The sequence below is a fragment of the Eumetopias jubatus genome, unplaced genomic scaffold, assembly GCF_037043125.1.
Source record: "Eumetopias jubatus isolate StellerSeaLion01/CBP00866 unplaced genomic scaffold, mEumJub1_p1.0 scaffold_5, whole genome shotgun sequence".
Taxonomy (NCBI): domain Eukaryota; kingdom Metazoa; phylum Chordata; class Mammalia; order Carnivora; family Otariidae; genus Eumetopias; species Eumetopias jubatus.
In genome coordinates, this window is record NW_028274811.1 from 85,342,689 (window position 1) to 85,354,329 (window position 11,641).

The window sequence follows — 11,641 nt, forward strand, 5'->3', positions numbered from 1 at the left end:
GGACTGTGAGCAACAAATGTTTGTTGTTTATAAGCCACCCAGTTTATGGTAATTTTGTTATAGCAGTTTGAATGGACTGAGACAAGGTCTTTTCTCCTTGCTGAGGGACCTGGTTCCCATGCATCTGGTGACCCATGGCGCAGATCTAGTTTTCATCCATACCCAGCACCCACGCCCCTCAACACCTCTGCACACCAAAGGCTGCCTGACTGCTAGTTCCTGTCACTCTCTGCCTGAGCACTTTCTTTTCCTTGCTACAGAGCCTGTGCACCAGGAAGCCAGAATTGCTGGTGAGTTCGTGCTCAAGGAAGCAGCTTTTAACCAATGACAGATGGGGAGTTGATGGATCAGTATCTCAGCTTCCTTGCCCCCTCCTCCCAAAGCGGAGTGACAGCTATGTTCTACACTGTCCCCTGAGATCCTGGCAGGGCTGAGCCGCGGTTCCCCCTGCCCTCTATTGGCTTCCTTCTTCTCCATCGCACCTCCCCACTTCCTTCCCAGGGGTTCCTAGGGGCAGGCTCCAAATAACCTACTTGCATGTAAAACCTTGTCTCAGGGTCAGCTTCTGGAAAAACCCTCATCAGGACAATTTGTTTTCCATTCTTTTGGACATCTTCCCCCATATGTCGAAAACAGAAGCCAAATCTTTTCAGAGCAAGCCCTGGTTGATGCCAAGAGAGGCAGAAGGACTGACTCTGGCACTCTAGTATCAGGCTTTTCTGAGTGGTCCACGCAGCCCGCTCTGGGCTGCCTCCCACTGCTTCCAGCAGATTCCAGGTCTGGTCATTTCTAAAATGCACAGCTGGCTATAGTAGCACCTAAGAGAATTCACTGGGTCTGGCTCGACGTGCTTCATACAAAACCATGCAGCTTCAGATTCTCTGACCGAAGTGGCTGTAGATAGACTGCATTTCCATAAAATTATCAACAACCTTCACCGATGTAGAAACCAAAGCAACTGTTTACATTCACAAGATTTGCCTAAGTACTTTCCTAAGCTAAATAGTTGGGAACATTTTATCTAACACACAGGCAGAATGCTTTAAGAAAATCAGAAAATATTCTTTCATTAAGTAAGGATCAGTCTAGGATTAGTACAAGCCTATTCTGAGGTATTCACTTAGGAGCCCAGTCTACTTTTAAGACAGTAAAATTTCCTTCTTTACTGGTCTATGTCATGTTTGAATCCATAAAGCAGTATGACCCAAATTTGACATTTTTTGTCAGTATAAAATCATGGTGTTCTGTAAGAATTATAAATGATTCACTGAAGGCTAGTAGCCAGTCTTCTCTTGAAAAATGGAAATCAATGTCTAGTGTAATTTGCAGCACTCTTAGAAATAAGACAGATTCTATGGGGCGCCTGGGTGGCTCCATCAGTTAATTAACTGCCTTTAGCTCTGGTCATGATCTCAGCGTCCTGGGATTGAGTCCCACGTCGGATTCCCTCATCAGTGGGGAGTCAGCTTCTCCCTCTCCGTCTCCCTTTGCCCCTCTCCTCGCTTGTGCTCTCTCTCTCTCTCAAATAAATAATCTCTAAAAAGAAAAAAAAAAAGAAATAAAACAGATTCTATACAAGTGACCAGAACCTTGCCTGAAACAAGCTTGAGTATATTCAATCCAGCCGTTGTTGTTATTACTAACAATGGATGGAGCAAGTTCTTAGAAGGGATTGGGAATGCTGGATCTACAGGGCAATGAGAACCCTCTCTGACACACTGTAGTGTTAGCATCAACCACTGTACTCACTATCTAGGGGGGGTCGCATATTCAGGTCTAATGCGGTGTCCCTAATTATTGAGAACACTTGGCCCACTGTCACTAGGGACTTGCACCTCTTTTGGTCTGATCTAGTTGGGTCTGGGAATCTCTTTTAATGTTGTTAAGTTTGCTGGTGTTCATCTATGTGTTGTGAATTTATTGTCTTCTTCACGATCAGATTCTTTACTCACTTGCAGAAAATTCTCAGCTTCTGTATATTCAGTTATTCCATGTTTACTTTAGTCCAGAATCTTTACTCGATGGCTGAGAGTATTCTACTTTCCTTCATTGTGTGCAACAACGTACGGGCCGCTGGTTACTCACAACCCAGAATAGCCTCTCTCTGCTGTACTATGGGGCAGACTGGCTCCCTGTCTGTGTGTCCCCAGGCGGCCACCAGCGCTGCCATCATAGGAGGGCTTATCATGCATGCTTGCTTTTAGGTGGGGGGAAAGGAGGATCCAAGGCTCTTAAGATTTTTTAAAATGTACTAGAATAGGAATTCCAGGATGAAATATCCCAATTTGCATGATACAGAGTGATTCTTTCCCACCTGCATTTTCTGTAAGATTCTCCTTGAAAATCAAGCCATTAACATTGAGATATCTTATGCTGACAAGTATATTCCCTTTGGATCAGGTCTTTGGTGGTCAGAGCTGAGCTCTCTTGAAATCACAGGGAGTTTGGAGTTTAGGTCAAACTCATTTATGTCTCCGTAAATGTCTTGCTTGGAGATGATGCTTGTTGTTAAAACAATTAAAGGCAGAGCAGATGCAATAGATCTTTAGAGAAAAAAAAAGTTCCCTGGATAATGAAAATCAATTGGATAATGTTAATGTGGAAATGGCTTTCAGAAATGGTTAGAGTGGCTTATCATAATATTAGTCACAGACCTCAGAGGACATTAAGAAAATGTTATGCATGTATTAGAGTACAGGGAGTCTTTTCTGGATCATAGAACTTTAGATATAGATGACCTGTCATTTCTTAGATTTGTTTAATGGCTCCAGTGCTCAGAATACTACTGAATGGTGAAACTTAAGCTTCTTGAATGTGCGGGGCCAGCCAGAAACATTTCCCTGCACTTGTTTGCTGGATCTCAGCAACAGGTGAAAGGCTAGGCCAGAATCATGTACCATCTCGTATTAAAATCACATCCTAGTTCAGGGCCTTGTGCTATTGATTATTCCCTCCTTTTTTCCATATCATCAACCTGTTCCTTGCAACTGGCTCCTTGCCTTTAACGTTTAGCATTTTAAAATGCTTCAGGCTCAGCATAATACCCTCCAGTTCCATCCACGCCGTTGCTGAGCGAAATAAGTCAATCAGAGAAAAACATGTATCATATGACTTCACTGATATGAGGAATTCTTGATCTCAGGAAACAAACTGAGGGTTGCTGGAGTGGTGGGGGGTGTGTGGGATGGGGTGGCTGGGTGATAGACATTGGGGAGGGTATGTGCTATGGTGAGCGCTGTGAATTGTGCAAGACTGTTGAATCACAGACCTGTACCTCTGAAACAAATAATACATTATATGTTAAAAAAAAAGAAGAAGAAGCTAGTAGGAAGGGAAAAATGAAGAGGGGGAAATGGGAGGGGGAGACGAACCATGAGAGACTATGGACTCTGAGAAACAAACTGGGGGTTCTAGAGGGGAGGGGGGTGGGGGGATGGGTTAGCCTGGTGGTGGGTATTAAAGAGGACACGTTCTGCGTGGAGCACTGGGTGTTATACGCCAACAACGAATCATGGAACACTACATCAAAAACTAATGATGTACTGTATGGTGACTAACATAACATAATAATAATAAAAAAAAGACAATAAAAAAATAAAACGCTTGAGGCTCTCCTGCCTTAAAATTTAAATGCTTCACTCCACCCCCTTCTTTTCATAGTCAGGCTTCTTAAACTGACTGGCTCCAGTCCCTTACCTTTCATTCATTCCTCAAGCCCGCATGAACACTTCTCTTGCCTGGATCACAAATGGCCTCCTTGTCATTGAATACAATGGGCACCTTTCAGTCTAACTTTCCCTTGACCTCTTGGCCACTTTTGGTGTTGCTGACATCCCTGGGATCTTCCTGGGATGGGGTAGAAGCTGGGAGGTTGAGGAGGCAGCTCCCTCAGACACCAAGTGAAATTATAAGAGGTAGGGGTGTGCAGAGGGAGTGGGAACTAGGGGGGTATAAGGGTTCAGAGTCATGGGCGCGCATCACCCCTTCGCAGTTGTGCCCACACTGATTCGGGAAACACAGCCCAGTGCCCTGTGCTGTTTGTGGCAGGGAGGAAGGATCATGAGTGGCTTTGTAGTACCTGTTTTTTTTTTCCTTTCTCCTTTTTAAAATTCACCCAGTTGACTAAGGATAAGATGACAGTTTCCAGGCAACACACAAAAATAAGTGCAGCATCCTTCTCTTTGAATTTCTGTTAAGTGTATCAAGCATAATATGCTACATTATAAGCAAACGTTTTTAGCTGCTAAAACTAGACAGATTAGGTATCATGTGTGTTGGGAACAGTCACACATCCTTCCTCCACAGCAGCCCACTGCCAGCTTCATGAAATTCTATAAATAGCCATAATTTCTTGATTTACAGACTATGCTTTCACCCCTGCCAGTATATCTGTCTCCACCATGATACGGTAGCCATGACTTCTATCCATGTAGCTTTCTGAGGTGCCTAGAGGGGCACTCATGAATTTGTTTTCTTTACAGTCTTTTTTTTTTTATTTCCTAGACAGAGCTTTTGGCATATAGATATATGAGGCCATAAATGGTGTTCTTCTCAATGGTGTTCTTTGCACTCTCCTTCTCATTTCCTCCCAAGCACTTAGGTAGCCATTTTGTGGTTGCACCTTTTCCATGTAATGCCTACTGTTGAGCAGCATTCTCTGCTAGAAACCCTCTTACACACAGTAGTGCTTAATGTCTCGGTTGAATCTGAAACCTCTCCCCACCTCCACTGACGTTCATTCTTCCTTCCTGGTGTCTGCCTTGAATGGCTGCTCAAGAACACCTGCGTGTTCAGCTAGAGCGCTGTGTTCGTGGAACTGACTGTTCTACAGGACAGTGTTTCAAGTGAGTGCAGACCGATGTCATGTCTGCAGTCAGGGCAGGCCACCTCAAAGCACTCCCTCTTTTCTGTTACAGTAAAGGAAAATGTTTTCTGCTTTGACTAAAAAAAAAGAAAGAAAGAAAGAAAGAAAATGCAAAGACTTTACAACAGCTTAGAAGGCCATTTTCCTGTTATCACTGCACAAACCTCCTGCTACTTGCCCCTCTCACTTTGCTCCAGCCACATGGCCTTCCTGCTGTCCCCAAGCACTCCTGCCTGAGGATTCTCCAATCCCTCTGCCTGACTGCTCCTTCCTCCCCCCCCCCCTCACCTCGCTGGGCTTACTCTTTACCTCCACCAATTCTGATCAAATGTGATCTGAGCCCCCACGGCCTGCACACTCTGCCGCAGAACTTCCAATGCCCTGAATTCTTGCTCTATTCTTTTGTCCATAGCAAATGATATAATTTATTTATTTACTAAGTTTATTGCTCATTGTCTGTCTCCCCAGTGCCTTGCCAAGAGTGCAAGGAGGGCTGTCTCTTCATGCTCTTCAGTGCATATCCCGCGTGCTGAGAAAATGTCAGGCGTCTGGTAGCTACTCGTTTTTGTTTTTGTTTTTTTAATTATTATACAAATATATTAATGAGAGGGAGGTGGATATAAAAAAGTAAAAACGCATTATTTCCTGTGTAAGTAAATTTCAACTGGTTGTCTTTGCTTTTTCTCACAAATGTCTCCAACTCTGTCTCGTGTCTTCATGTTTTTTCACAGCTCAGAGGAAAACTGGTGCTTGGAACATGACTGAAGAGTTTCCATTGCCAGAAACTATAATTTTGACAAAGGATCATGTGGTGGGGCGGGTTTGAAAAGGAGGAGTGGGTGACACCCCAGATGAAAAAATGAGTTGCAGGGATATAGATTCAGGAGATAGCCCTGAAGGGTGAAGCGTCAATCTACTGAATGGCCAAAAATGAACTCTCCTTCTTGTTTGGAAGGGTCCCAGGCAGGGAAGTTTATTGCTCCTGCTGCCACTGCATTTGCCTTGAGTAGTGATGGACCTCAACCGTGCTAGCAGAGCCAGAGCAGGAGGGCCAGGAGACTGTGCCAGTCATCCAGGTGCACACAACAGCTGACTGCATGGAAGAGAGGCCTCTCATAAGAACATGACAGGAACCTGCTTGTGATTGTATCAAGGTTGTGTGGCTGCTGACACTGTGGTTCCTCCTGGAGGTCAGTGTGTTATGGTATTGACAATGAACTCATCCAAGAGTTGTCCTCGCCTCTTAGCACCCTCTGGCTAGAACTCATCACTCTCAACTTCCCCAAACTGGGAACAAGAGCTTTACTGAGCAGGGAATTGAGCCAACCATTCTGGAGCAGCTTCTCTGTGCCAGACCTGTGCTCAGTCATGCAAGGCATGAGAGAGCTATCAGGATGTAACTGCCCTCAAGACTTCTCCTTGAGGGAGAAGACCATTGTGTACACAGATGATCAATACAGTGGCCATTGAAGATGGTAATAAAGTCTTTAATCTGATTGTTGAGAGGTGGTTTCTATTTGGAAGAATCAGGGAGGCTTTTGTAGAGAAGGTGGTGGCTGAGCTGAAATAGGAGAATAGGTAGGTGATGGGTGGCTCATTCTTGGCAGGGGGGACCACATGGGAGAAGATGTGACATTGGGAAGGGAGAATAGGGCAGATTTTCCTTCAACAAAATGCATAGTGCTCTCCAGGAGCCATAGAGGGTGATAAAGACAGAGAGGAAAAGAGCATTCAAATTGGGGAGGACCCCTGGCAACAATGACACATCACTGGATGTTTGTGAGCAAGTGTCTAAATGGATCAGTGTGAAGTTTCCCCTTACATGTTGAGATGAGGATACTAAAAGGAACCCCCCCCCCCCCCCCGGGAGGATCCTGCGGAGTCCTGAATCATTCTCGGGTCCAGCTACCGTGATAGACAGGGGACATCAGAAAGTAACATGGAATATTACCGAAGCCCAGGAGGCTGCTCCCTCTGCTCCAAGCTTTAGATCACTCCAGCCAGGTTCTCTCAGGACCTTGCTGAGATGGGAGGCCACAGGCCCTAGAGCTGAAGGAAGCATATCCAGGCCTGGGACAAATAGCAGTCATATATCTGAAACTCATGTTCCCAGAATAGATTTTTTTTTTTTTTATCTCAAATTGTTTCTGCCAGCTTGCCAATTTCTTTTTCTGCTTTTACATTAAGTTAAATGTTTTTTTTAATACAACCTTTAAAAGGAAACATAATAGACATACCGAATAAAAAATAAGCAGAAGGGAGCTGTAAATCATATTTCTAAAAGTAGTAAGATAGAATAATCACATCCATTTGAGAATCGTGGTCACAAAGGCATCATCTAATGTCTGATTAGATAGTCCTCTTCAAGAAATAAATATAGATGTTGACAATTTTGTTGCTTTCTGTGTATGTCATCATGGGCCTGACTTCTTTAGAGGTTACAGGGCATGAGTAGAAAAATTGCTCTAAAAATAATCCTCTGTCATTTTTCAATTTTTAAATAAAATTGGTTACTTGGCTCAGAAAGTGCTGCACAAGAGATAAATCATTTTTAAGAAACACTGAACTGCTATTAAATTTTTTTCTTTATGTGGTAGACATTCTCACTTTAAAAATAAATATATACTTTACAAATTAAAGCATAGAAGGAGCATTTGTTCTACCAAAGTTGACAAGAAAACATGTTTAAAGGAGCATACCATCTGTTTCTCTGCCTTATGTTGACATGTCCCTGTTCCTTCGTATGTACCTACACGCCTCGATGTACATCATGCATTAATAACAGACAGTATGACAGATGCTCCCATTTTTGCTGCTTTTGGAAAAATGTAACAGATTGTATTTAGCTATTCCATGATTATATTGTCTCATGTTGAACAACCACTGTAGGCTTGCACTGTTCTGTAAGTAGCCAAAGCTAACATCAACCCCTTTCTTTTTCCCTTACCTGAGGGCTCTGGCTATGGAGCTGTATTTTAAAACCATGAAGGCTGTTTTAGTCCATTTGGGATGCTATAACAGGATACCTGAGAGTGGGTAGCTTGTAAACAACACAAATGTATTTTTCACTGTTCTGGAGACAAGGAAGTCCAAGATCAGGGCTCTGGCAGATTCTGTGTCTGCTGAGAGCCCATTTTCTGGTTCACAGACTGCCATTTTCTTTCTGTGTCCTCACAGGGTAGAAGGGGAGAGAGAGCGCTGTGGGGTCTTTCTCATAAGGATATGAATCCCATTCATCAGGGCCCCAACCTCATGACCTCAGCACTTTCCAAAGGCTCCATCTACGAATACCAACCCATCAGGGATTCGGTTTCATCATAAATTTTGTGGGGACACACCATTCAGTCTCTAGAAAATGTATAGCAGCCTTATCTGGCCTCCTCAGACATCTTTGTTCTCTCTTCTGTAAAAGGCCTTAACAGGAATTTGGGGTTTTAAAATTTTTACAAATTTTGATTAATGACCATGTGTCCAGAAATACTTCATTCTTAATTTAAAAATATTGTGTATATGCACACATGTGCATGCTCTCACACGTGCACACACACCAGGATGAGGTTGCATTTTTCCTTAAAGACATTTGGCTAAAGTCCACAGGACCATCCTGGTATCTTGAGGTAAAATCCAGTTTAGGTTTGCTTTCAATCAATCTACACATTTGTTTCAGTAATGCCACTCCGTTCTACTCGCACACAACTTTGTCTTTCCACAGTAGATCTTGGGAGTGTCGCTACTTAGTTAAAAAGCAATGACTAATAAGATTTACTGTTTTAATACAGTTACCAGATAGACGCTCAGTATGTGTCTGTTGGTGAGAATTTATAGACCTGGTTTGACAACTCTGCCCCTCCACAATGTGTAGATATTTTATAACGTGTTATTGGATTCTGGCTTCTTTTGCAGCATAAATGCATTGATTAGGTTACATTAAGGGTTCTGTTTAATGCAATCATAGTTTCATTTTCCTTTTAGTATAAACACCTCTGATGAACATAATGTATCATTCATTTAAGTGTGACATTTCCCTGCTTCCCTTCCACCTTGTCTGACCTTTTACATATCCACTGAATACTGTTCCACTGCGGGATATGAACAGCCTTTCCCATGGCATGATGAATCTAATCAAAGATGTGTCCTCAGAGAACATGGAAATATTGATGCTGATGTTCAAGGAGAAACAGTGTGGTTCAGGAAGCTGGAGGGAAGAAGGAATTAGGGAGCATAAGCCATTCTGAGGTGTGTGTGTTACTAGGAATATGACCTGAGTAACTTACCTTACAGTCCCAATCCAACAAACATAGCCTCCAGGGAACCATATTTTCAACCCTCTTTACCCTTCTGGGTGATGCTCAGAAGAGTCCAGAAACTGCCATATGAAGAACAATGAAACTGCTGAGGAGCTCCCTCTCTTCCTTCCCTTTAGCGACACACACACACACACACACACACACACACACACACACACACACACACACACACACACACACACACGGCTAACAGAAAAGGAAGGAGAAAACTGGTCCTGGGTTGTTCCCGGGAACAAGTTAGTATCAAAGTGGGGAAATGCAAAAGGACCACGTTTAGCATTATAATAATTGCATGTAATATGTACATGGACTTGCCCACTAATGGAATGAATGGGCTCGGGAACTGCAGGGCACCAATGCTTCCACAGGAACCACTAATGTGCTTCTCTATTGGAGGATAAAATCGGCCGAGATCAGTGGTTCTTGGAGCCGGCTTTACTTCAGAATCACCTGGAGAATTTCTTTCAACTTAAGATTCCTGGGCCCTACTTCAGATTTACTAACCAGAATATCCAAGGGAAGGCCCTAAATATATGTCCTGTCATAAACTCCACAGGTGGCTCGGATGTGCACCAGCAGTGGGTAGCACTTGGAACATAGAACTCTCAGATGCCACTTCAAATTGAACTTCTACCCATGTATTCACAATAACTGCAACAGCAGTAACAGTCATAAAAACAATAACCGATGTGATCAGGTATCTGTTCCTCTTTCCACATCCAACCTTTGCTTTCCTCCATCTTGGATTCACTTTCAGCCAGGATCTCTCCAAGTGATGATAAACTGACAACTAACACATGGTTCCTCCAAGTAATACTCATTTGCCAAAATCTTATATTTCCCATAATATGAATAGAGACATGAAACTAAGCAGGAAGGAATATTTAAAGAATTATGTGTTAATAACCTGAGAACAGTATAAGACAGATTAAGTTTGGTTTAGACACAAAGACAAGCACCGTGTCACTAAAAGGCATCACACACCTGGAATATGCTATTGTGCGTATATGCAAACATCCTTTTCCAGGAATCTCTGGAAACCACGTGGGGTCCTACATACCCAAGAGGACTGAGTCTTATCTACAGGTCAGAGACTCCTACCACCCTAAATTTTGTATTAACTTTCAATCCCCAAATGCATCTGCAACTCCAACAGCTTTCTTAGCTCTAGTTTCAGTGTCTCTCTGGGATAGGGTGTGTCTGTACCTGGTGGCAGGGGTTGTAATAGCGGTGTGGCCCAAAGCCTGGCTTCAATTTTCATGGTTTTCTTTGAAACCAGGGCACAGGAAGATGATTGGACTTTTGTAGTTGTTTTGTTCATTCTTTTGTTTATTACTCTTAACTGCCTTCTCTAGAATGAGAGAGTTAAATTTGATTGGTTCAAGGATGTATATCCAATACCTATAACTTTTGTTGAATGAATAAATCAGAAAAACAATTGGTTTGAAAACTGGAAACAGAAGGGAGATTTATGGCCAAATTGTAGATGCTGCTTACTTTCTCTGCAGAGACTTTGCATGCACTTAGGTCCACCTGACCAAACACAAGGTCTCTCTCTTCCCTTGGGGAGAGAGTCTCTGGGAGGTGACTCCCAGAATGATGAATACCAAAGAGTTTGTGGTCTTCAAGCAGTGCTTGCCTTGGGAAGAGGTCATTCGGTTGAGGTCATTAACTTCAACAAACTAAGTCAGAGACCACTGAATACCATCCTGCCAGGAAGCTGGGAAGGTGTGAGTGGCATGCAAAGTGTGAAGGGCTGTTCACTACACAGAATATCTAGATGTTCCTTGGGAGTGTCCAAGAAGCTCTATGTTGTGAAATCAGGGAACTGAAGATAGGTGTTTAGTGGTGTCAGTGGAACCAGGTCAACCAATCAGAAGCCTTTCAATCTCCAACTCCTCCTCCTCCTTCTTCTTCAGAAAAAAAACATGTTTATTTTCTGGAAATATATATTTAAAAATTCCTCACAAAAGATGCTATTCTCTCATTTCCCCATCTTCTTCCTCTTCTTCAACATCCCTGATACAAAGGACGTTATTACACCTTATTAAAACTTCACCCAAATGTCCAGACAATGCTTCATCTATGTATTCTTCTGTGTTTGCAAGCTGTATGTTCATATAGCCATCTATAGATATCAGGTAGGTAGCCTTTGTACTTCATTCCTCACTTGAGTTTCACCATACTGGCTTTCCTGTGAATCCCCTGAGGAAAGGTTTGGGATTGAGGAGCAAACTCATCTCAACTACAAGCAACTGTTGGGGGCCACTCACCACCAGCCCAGCTGTCGTCTATCCCTCGTGACTGGAGTAGCTACAGCTGGGCATAAATCCTCCTTTTTACTTTCTCATTTATCTGTATTATTTTTATCTGTAAAATTTTCTTCTTTGGACATGTTAATGTTGCAAATGAAAAATATTTTACTGCTTTTTCCTACAAAAATTCCAATTTATTGAAACTGCCTTGCCAT

General features: G+C 42.9%; 1 pseudogene; it reads right to left on the reverse strand.

The window, feature by feature from the left end:
* Positions 1 to 11,147: 11,147 nt before the first annotated feature.
* Positions 11,148 to 11,411, reverse strand: LOC114208558 (small nuclear ribonucleoprotein F pseudogene; annotated as a pseudogene).
* Between the last annotated feature and the right edge of the window lie 230 nt (positions 11,412 to 11,641).